At 49.1% G+C, this 9,672-nt stretch overlaps 1 long non-coding RNA gene across 1 annotated transcript; it reads right to left on the bottom strand.

Moving 5' to 3' along the window:
• Positions 1-1,274: 1,274 nt before the first annotated feature.
• LOC143807328 (uncharacterized) lies at positions 1,275-6,035 on the bottom strand. The gene is made up of 3 exons (XR_013221705.1): positions 5,945-6,035; positions 2,077-2,264; positions 1,275-1,441 (listed from the first exon to the last, which is right to left on the bottom strand). It is a non-coding gene; the product is annotated as an uncharacterized LOC143807328 (long non-coding RNA).
• Positions 6,036-9,672: the final 3,637 nt, after the last annotated feature.

Genomic DNA, 9,672 nt, shown 5'->3' with positions numbered 1-9,672 from the left:
CATGTAGTATATTGCCCAGCCACGTAGTATATAGCACAGCCCATGTAGTATATTGCCCAGCCACGTAGTATATAGCACAGCCCATGTAGTATATTGCCCAGCCACGTAGTATATAGCACAGCCCATGTAGTATATTGCCCAGCCACGTAGTATATAGCACAGCCCATGTAGTATATTGCCCAGCCACGTAGTATATAGCACAGCCCATGTATTATATTGCACAGCCCATGTAGTATATTGCCCAGCCACGTAGTATATAGCACAGCCCATGTATTATATTGCACAGCCCATGTAGTATATTGCCCAGCCACGTAGTATATAGCACAGCCCATGTATTATATTGCACAGCCCATGTAGTGTATTGCACAGCCCACGTAGTATATAGCACAGTCCATGCAGTACATTGCACAGCCCACGTAGTACATTTCACAGCCCACGTAGTACATTATACAGCCCACGTATTATATTGCACAGCCCATGTATTATATTGCACAGCCCACGTAGTATATAGCAATGTGGGCATCATATCCCTGTTAAAAAAAAGAAATAAAATAAAAAATAGTTATATACTCACCTTCCGGAGCCCCCGGATCCAAGCGAAGCGGTTACCGATGATGCTCGTGCGCTCCGGTCCCAAGAGTGCATTGTGGACTCGCGAGATGATGACGTAGTGGTCTCGCGAGACCGCTACGTCATCATCTCGCGAGATCGCAGCATGGACCGGTTACCGGAGCGTCGCGAGCGGGAAAGGCCTGTTGTCGATCTGCATAGGCAGCATGAATAGTAAAAAGTTGGTCACACAGGGATAATAGCAGCGGTAACGGAGTGCATTACACCGCGGCATAACGCGGTCTGTTACCGCTGCCATTAACCCTGTGTGAGCAAAGACTGAAGGGGAGTACGGCACTGACTGTGGGGAGGAAGGAGCGGCCATTTTTCCGAAGGACTGTGCCCGTCGCTGATTGGTCCTGGCTGTTTTGCCACGACCAATCAGCGACTTGGATTACATGACAGAGGCCGCGACCAATGAATATCCGTGACAGACAGACAGACAGAAGGACGGAAGTGACCCTTAGACAATTATATAGTAGAAGTGGGGTAAGGCGGCTGCATGGGTGACTTTTCGTAGTGTTGAGGATCTAAATGACATAAGGAGGTACTATACAGAGAGAATGTTTTTTGGGGGCAGAACTGTTTAGGAAATGACAGAAAGGATGATCAGTCATTTTCTTATCCAAGTCTGTATTTGGCATGAGACATTGGAGGGGAAAAAAAGGTGGCACGCGTTGAGAATTTATCGAGATAATTTAGAAACAAAAGGCAGCTGTATAAGACCAGAATTGATAGAGGGCCTTCTTCCTGGTCCACCATAAAGAAGGGAATCACCGTATTACCCAGAAGATAGCTGGATGTTGTCCTACGAGTAGGAAAGCAGCGAAATCTGCAAAACAAGTAAGTTAGAGGGGCTTGTTAGTAGTATGGAGGTAGGTGGGGGGGGGGGGTTTGTTGCTCTGCTGGTAATATACCACGAATGGACTCAGGAGATGGAATTGAATAAAAGCGTTTTTTATTTTGTGGTTTAAAAACTGCCTACCACCATACTGCTACCTTCTGGTCTGTGACTCATGGTTTGCAGCAGCTGGTTCACACTTTGAAATTATTGCAATTGCACACATTTAAGCAAGCACCTCTCTATTTTAATACCTTATATCACAGATATAACCCTATATTGTGCTATTTGCTCCCCAGTTTCAATCTCGTAGAGGGACTTCTTAGTGCACCTTCACAACTAATAAGGTAGCCACCACACTTCCCATAAAATAGGAGAACCCAATTTTTCACCCTCATTCTCCTCTTATTTTTTTAATTCCTTGTAAAGTCACAATATACAGTATATCAGAGAAAAGCAATTGAAATCCACTGATTTCAGCAAAACACACAAAGAATTTGTTGTGTATGGGAACTCTGATTCTCTCATTCTCGAAAGATGAAGTTGGGAGACAGAAGAATGGGTTGAAGGTGTTTTAGCCCCTTAAGAGACATGATAGTCAAGAGCCTAAGGGGACAGTTGCCCACCTTGTAATGACTGTAAGAAAAGCCATAGTTCCTTTGGGGACTCAACCAGAGTTGTGGCCTCTATACAACCTTGTTTCGTGCACTCAGGTTTTCAGAAGTATCTTGTAATGCAGTGTACTCTAATTGCAGAACGTCTTGGATCTCAAAGTAATTGTTGAATCCAACCATCTGTTTGTTCCTGGATATCTCTGATAATCAGAAGAAAGAGAAGTCATTTCCAGCAAAACACTTTTCCTTTACTGAAAATAAACATGCAATCCCCACAACCAAACCAAGCCCCCCCACAAAGGCCTCTGGCCAAACATCCCAGCCTCGTGCTTAAACAAGGGGCCAATGTGGTATCTATAAACACAGCAAGGACTTTGCAGTTAATTTCTCACGTTTAAAAGGTCCCTGCAGTTTGCATGTGAAGCCTTGTGTCATTCGCAGACTTGCAGGTATGTATAGGGGTGCACACAGACAAATAGGACAGGCGTATAGGTGTGCATATAGATATATGGGGGTGCACACAGGCACATTGGACAGGCGTATAGGGGTACAAATAGATATTTGGGGGTGCACCCAGACAAATAGGACTAGCGTATAGGGGTGTATATAGATATATGGGGGTGCACACAGACACATTGGACAGGCGTATAGGGGTGCATATAGATATATAGGGGTGCACACAGACACAGGACTATGTCTGCTCCCACTTACAGGATCACACACGATACAGGGGTGCAGACAATTGGGAGTCGCAGCACATATATGGCGCTGTTTGGGGTCACTATTTACAGCAGCTATCAGTGACAACAGTGGCAGTGCAAGTTAGTAAGTGCTGGGTGCAGGCGCATTCCTTGTAAGAAGCCCCCAGCTGCTGGGTGAGAAGAGCGGCGGCACCGGGTGTATGAGCCTGAGCTCCGCGGCTCCACCCTCACTGCCTGCAGCAGCCACAGCCTGGCATGAACTGCTCCTCCAGCCGCTGCCAGCCCCCTTGCTCAGAGCCCTATATCCGTCATTCAGCCTCTGTCTCACGGAGCGCACAGTCCCACTCGTGTCTGTGCCGTCTCATGGAGAGCTCACAGCCCGATCTCAGACAGTCTCATGGAGCGTCCACTGCGCACGCTGGTGTCCCTGACGGCGAGTGGGCCCCTCGTCTGCTCAGGGCCCCGGCACTTGCCCAGGTGTGCCGGGTGCTGACGCTGGCCCTGCCCCCCATTTTGGGTTCCTTCCTTTGATATATGTCCCCCATTATGGTATATATGCCTCCCATCCTGTGTTCCTCCCTTTTATATATGTTCCCCATCCTGGTATATATGTGCCTCATCCTGGGCCTCTTCCTGGTGTATATGTGTCCAATCCTAGTATATTTGTCCCCCATACCTCCCAACTTTTGAAGATGGGAAAGAGGGACAAAGTTTGCGGCGCGCTTTGCGCGCCGCGGCAAATTTTAGGCCACGCCTCTGACCACACCCATTCAGAATTAGTCACACCCATATCCACATCCCAACCACACCCATTTAGCACTGCCGATCACACTGTTTCATATACAATAATTATAAACAAAAAAATATGGCCACACAGTGCCCCATACTGTATAATGGCCACACATGATGCTCCATACTGTATAATGACCGCACATGATGCTCCATACTGTATAATGACCCCACATGATGCTCCATACTGTATAATGAACACACATGATGCTCCATACTGTATAATGACCGCACATGATGCTCCATACTGTATAATGACCCTACATGATGCTCCATACTGTATAATGGCCGCACATGATGCTCCATACTGTATAATGACCGCACATGATGCTCCATACTGTATGACCGCAAATGATGCTCCATACTGTATAATGACCGCACATGATGCTCCAGACTGTATAATGACCGCACATGATGCTCCAGACTGTATAATGACCGCACATGATGCTCCAGACTGTATAATGACCGCACATGATGCTCCAGACTGTATAATGACCGCACATGATGCTCCAGACTGTATAATGACATACAGGCACGCAGCTCACACACAGGCACGCAGCTCACACGCACGCAGCTCACAAACACATGCAGCTTTGACACAAATGCATCACACACGCAGCCATCACACACACACGCAGCCATCACACACACACGCAGCCATCACACACACACACGCAGCCATCACACACACACACGCAGCCATCACACACACACACACACACGCAGCCATCACACACACGCAGCCATCATTCACACACACACACACACACACACACACGCAGCCATCACACACACACAGCCATCACACACACACAGCCATCACACACACGCAGCCATCACACACACGCAGCCATCACACACACACACACAGCCATCACACACACACAGCCATCACACACACGCAGCCATCACACACACGCAGCCATCACACACACGCAGCCATCACACACACACACACACACACACGCAGCCATCACACACACACAGCCATCACACACACACACGCAGCCATCACACACACACACACACACGCGCAGCCATCACACATGCAGCCATCACACACGCAGCCATCACACACACACGCAGCCATCACACACACACACACGCAGCCATCACACACACACACACACGCAGCCATCACACACACACACGCAGCCATCACACACACACACGCAGCCATCACACACACACACCCAGCCATCACACACACACCCAGCCATCACACACACACACACGCAGCCATCACACACACACGCAGCCATCACACACACACGCAGCCATCACACACACACGCAGCCATCACACACACACACGCAGCCATCACACACACACACGCAGCCATCACACACACACACGCAGCCATCACACACACACACGCAGCCATCACACACACACACGCAGCCATCACACACACACACGCAGCCATCACACACACACACGCAGCCATCACACACACACACGCAGCCATCACACACACACACGCAGCCATCACACACATCACACACACACAATCTCCTCTGTGATGCAGGGGCGGCTGATGTCCATGTGCAGCTCTCTGCTGAAGTCTTCAGTCTCCTGCTCACAGCTCTGCACTATCCCGGCACCTCCCCCGTCTCTCCTTCTCTGCCGGGATAGCAGCTAAGAGCAGAAGCCGGAGCTCCGTGCACACACAGCCAGAGGTAGTGAATCGCTGACCTTTCTTCTTGATTGCTGCAGGCTCTCTCCTTCAGCGTGGCAGCGCCGCACAGGGGGCGGGAGGGGGGGGGGTGTTGCGCGGGCGGTCAGGAGGCAGCTTTTATAAAAAAAAAAAAAACCAGGCTCTCTCTACGTCCCGGAAGTGGGCGGGGCTTCACCGGCGGCCGCAAATTCGGGATTTTAAATGCCCGAAGCGGGACAGCGGGACCCCGGTGCCAAAGCGGGACTGTCCCGCTGAAATCGGGACGGTTGGGAGGTATGTTGTCCCCTCATCCTGGGCCCATTCTTGGTATATATGCCCCCCCCCCCTCTTGGGATCCTGCCTTTCATCTATGTCTTCCATCGTGGTATATATGAGCCTCTAACATATTGCTCTCAACTCAACTTTGTGCTTAAGAAAAGCAAGTTGACAGCTAAACTCTTTCCTATTGATGCATTGAGGTAGACACAGGGGATCCTTTACAACTTTTATTGATAAGATAGTGTAAAACTATGAGAAAAAATGAAAGTAGTCAGTACAAGGCATACAGCATATCTAAATACATAGCAGTATGCATGGTACTGGACATTCATAGTGTAATTGCACAACATGGCGGTAGTATAAACATCTGTAATGGCAAAAGATTACTTTGAAATAAAACATATGTAGCTATATAATACAACATGGTGAGCTCTAACAAGGGAAAATAACTCACTGACTGTGCTATGTGGAGGTAAAAAACCAGATGGGCTGAAAATCCGGGAGAGATAATCAGCACGTCAGTATCCATGAGGCCAAAATTGCTGCTGGAGAAGAAGAGGGCAAGACTAATGCAGAGGCTGATGGGAAACTACGGAAGCCTTGATGAGCCTTAAATATTAAATTGCACAGTAAGCAATGAAACAAAAAGTAAACTGTAATTACAACCTTGTCAATAGATGGCGCTGTTGGATAAGTTATCACAATACACCACAGATCAATACAAGCATAGAAAAACTGATTATATGCATTTGTATAAAGGAATGATACGTATAACAAAATGTACTCACCTTCCTTCGCTCCCATGACGTGAGGTGTCTTCTTATGTAGCCGGCGCAAAGGCCGGCAGCTGACATCTGTGTGCCTACTATGGGCAATGTATGACGTCACTGCCACGCGCCTCCTGCCAGCTTCAGATGTCGACCTCTGATTGGTTGGTGGCGTGTATTGCGATGCAGGTCTCTGCCACACAGTACATTTTATCTGACTGTGCATCCTCAGATGGACATCCAGCTGTAGTAGGCACTGGTGTTGACGGGCCCCCTTCCTGCACAGGACGGGTCGCAAGTGCACCCTTTGCGAGCACGATCGTTACACCCCTGGACACACATGGATGGATGGACATGGGATACACAGATCATTAATCAGAGCCACTAAGCTATTTCTACCTGTGATATAACAGTGTTGTCTGGTGAGACCAGTACACATAATACCCTATATACATTCCTGCAGTTGGCGGCAGATAGGAGTTTCCTTTAATTTTCTAAACGTTGATAACTTTATAGTGGGTTGACCTGCGCTGATGGTCACATAGAAGGAATGAAGGAACATTTCATGAATCATTTCCATAGCGGCAGCGGTTTCTGTGCCTGTAGTTGCTGTGTCAGGTATTCCATATTGTCTAGACAGTTCTCATCCTGCATCCTGGACTTTGATCTGAAGGCTATAAAAAATAAATTCTGAAATACTGTATATGTAAAGTATTATCTCTAGGTGTGAGATAAGCTGCTGAGAATAATGAGGACACCAAAGACTGGCGACAGTCCATCAATTAGAGATTATTTGGCTTTTTAGTGGTCACGTCAGTCAAAACTGCATCTTTCCTCCTCACCACTGCTTCATTTGTTTGGAACTTAGAAAGTAACTAAACATTTTTCTTAATCATTGCTCAGCATTTACAAGAACATAAATCTTTGTAATATACTCAATTACATTATTTTGCTTCCTTCAATCTCCAACACATTTCTGAATGTGCTGGTTTATCTGCCTAGTCCATGCTTTTATTCCAGATGCTTTGAGCAGAAATCTCATACAGTATTTACAAACACTCTTGTCTGAGTAGGGAGGATTGGAGCAGAGAAGCCAGCACAGAGAGAGTGTGTAACTAATGTTTGACTACGGATTGTCTTTTACAGCAGCAGTTCAAAGCAGCTTGTAAAAGAGCATGAACTATCTAGCAGCATCCTTCCCTGGTTGATTGACAGTTTATTTGCTCTGGTACATGACCAGTGATCTGTCAATCAGCCAGAGGGGGGTGCTGCTCGATAGAAGCTAGAACTTGCGCCAATTGTCATGCGCCAATGCACTCCTAGATACAACATCAAAACATGCTGTCTCATTGCTTTGGGTTATAAAGGGATCAGCTTGTCTATCTTTGAAAGGACCACACACTTGTAAGGAGGTGGCGGGGACCCTCATCTGCCCCTCTCTCCCTAGTGCTGGGCCTGTGTCCCTTATGCGTTAGCCTGACGGTGTACCTGTTTATTAATGCATTAATGCTATGTTCATGTGATGTACTGTGTTTGTGACGTCTTTATGCTGTATCATTGTAATGTATGTGCTGTTATGTTCCTTGTGTTTTGTATTGTTATTAACATGTACTGTAGTGTGCTGTGTTTGCCGAGCACATGTTAGAGGCAGGGACAGAAGGGGTTAACCCAGGAGGCTGGGCTAGCAGCTTCCAAGCAGACAGGAAGTCCCTGTCTGCAGGTCAGTGCCCAGGCAGGCTTGCCTGTGGCCGGGTGTGCTCACCTGTTGGGAGCTGGCCATACCCCTGGTGGGAAACAGAGCTGCCAGTGGACTGTCAGGCAACAGGCACAGGGACTGTGTGTGCCCCACAAGAGACTTGCAGCTTCTGGGATCTGCCTGGGAGTTACCCAAGAGACTTGCAGCTCCTGTAATTTGTCTGGAGCTACTGCCTCTGCTGCTGTAGCCATTCCTGGAGATAGGGACAGCACAGGAATTGTACCTTCCTTTCTTCATCGCCTTTATTAAATACAACTTGCCACTGTTGGGCCCTACAATGTGTGATGCGTGGTGCATCCGTTCCAGCATGGACAGGAGCCAGATGTCTGAGGTAACCCACTGTGACCCGTGGCTGGGACTAGAACTGTCATTTCAAGTGCAAGTGGCCGGGGTGCTCACTGACTGTGACCTAGTGGACTCGGCTATGACTACCAACCCATGCCACCTTGTTACATTTGACGTAGTCGGCATGATCGACCCCAGCAGCCCTGCAATCCCGAGACTGATGGAGGAAATGCCTGAGATATGTGTATTGTTGACCGCCATGAAAGAATTGGAGATGGCGGCTGACAGTGACTTTGAGCCTGAGAATTGTGATTTGTTGCCCGTCATGAAGGAATTAAAGATGGCAGCAGACAGTGATTGCAAGCCGAACACTGGCCAGAAGATGGAGGTCAGTGACGTGAAAGTGCAGGAGGGTGCCGCCTTTCGTCGGAGTCATGTGAGAAAATTGGCGCCAAAGAAGGCCGCACCCCACTGTGATGGATGCCCGCCCGAAATGGGTGCGGGCGCAGAGAGAGCTCCCGCCCCTGGAGCAGGATCTGGAGAAATGGGTGGAGTTGCAGGAAGTGTCCCCACCCACGAATGGGTGGAACCCAAAGAGACCAGACAGCATGTTTGCAAGAGAGATGCCATTACCTGCTGGTATGGAAAGGCGCAGCACAGCTCTCCATGGTGGCATCGGCCACCAGGACTGGAGACGATCCATGGCCCGGGTGGAGACGGGTCTGCATTTCGAGGCCTGGAGGTTGGAGGAGCTGAGAGAGTGGCATCCTTTCAAGCGGCCAGTGGAGAGCGACGGATGCCGCATTGTCAGAGCATTGAAGCGCCCCGGCAGGGGAGCTGCAGCTGGCCGGATGACCAGTGTAGTGGTCCGGCACCTCCACCTGGCCAAAGGATATGGATTCATTCAGGAGACCCAGACAGGAAAAAAGGTCTACATGAATGCTGGGTCCGTGGTCTCCAGAGGTGCCCTTCAGCTGCAGGACCACGTTACTTTTGTTGAAGAGCAGGGACCCCGAGGGCCATATGAGGTGGCTGTGCAGAAGGCCTCCAACCAGGAGGACAACATACCGCAGAGGGCTCCACCTGATGAGTGGCCGGTTGCCGCGGCCGCAGTCTCGGCAGATGTGCAGAAGAGAGCGGCGCCTAGATGCAGTGAGGTGGCCGCAAATGTAACAGCAGAGCCGAAAACTCCGAGAGCTGTGGGACCGACGCTGGAGGGGGTGTGGAGCAGAAAGAACAGTGGCGACTCCTCAAGCGGATCCTCATCTCACACATATATTGTGGTACAGGGTCTGCATGTGGCCCATTACAGTAGCCAGCAGCCATGCATTGGTTGACGTGGCCCCTTTAAGGAAAAATGTGAGTTGTGCCGGT

This window comes from Ranitomeya variabilis, chromosome 1 (genome assembly GCF_051348905.1).
Source record: "Ranitomeya variabilis isolate aRanVar5 chromosome 1, aRanVar5.hap1, whole genome shotgun sequence".
Lineage (NCBI taxonomy): Eukaryota > Metazoa > Chordata > Amphibia > Anura > Dendrobatidae > Ranitomeya > Ranitomeya variabilis.
This window is presented reverse-complemented; position numbering and strand designations above follow the sequence as displayed.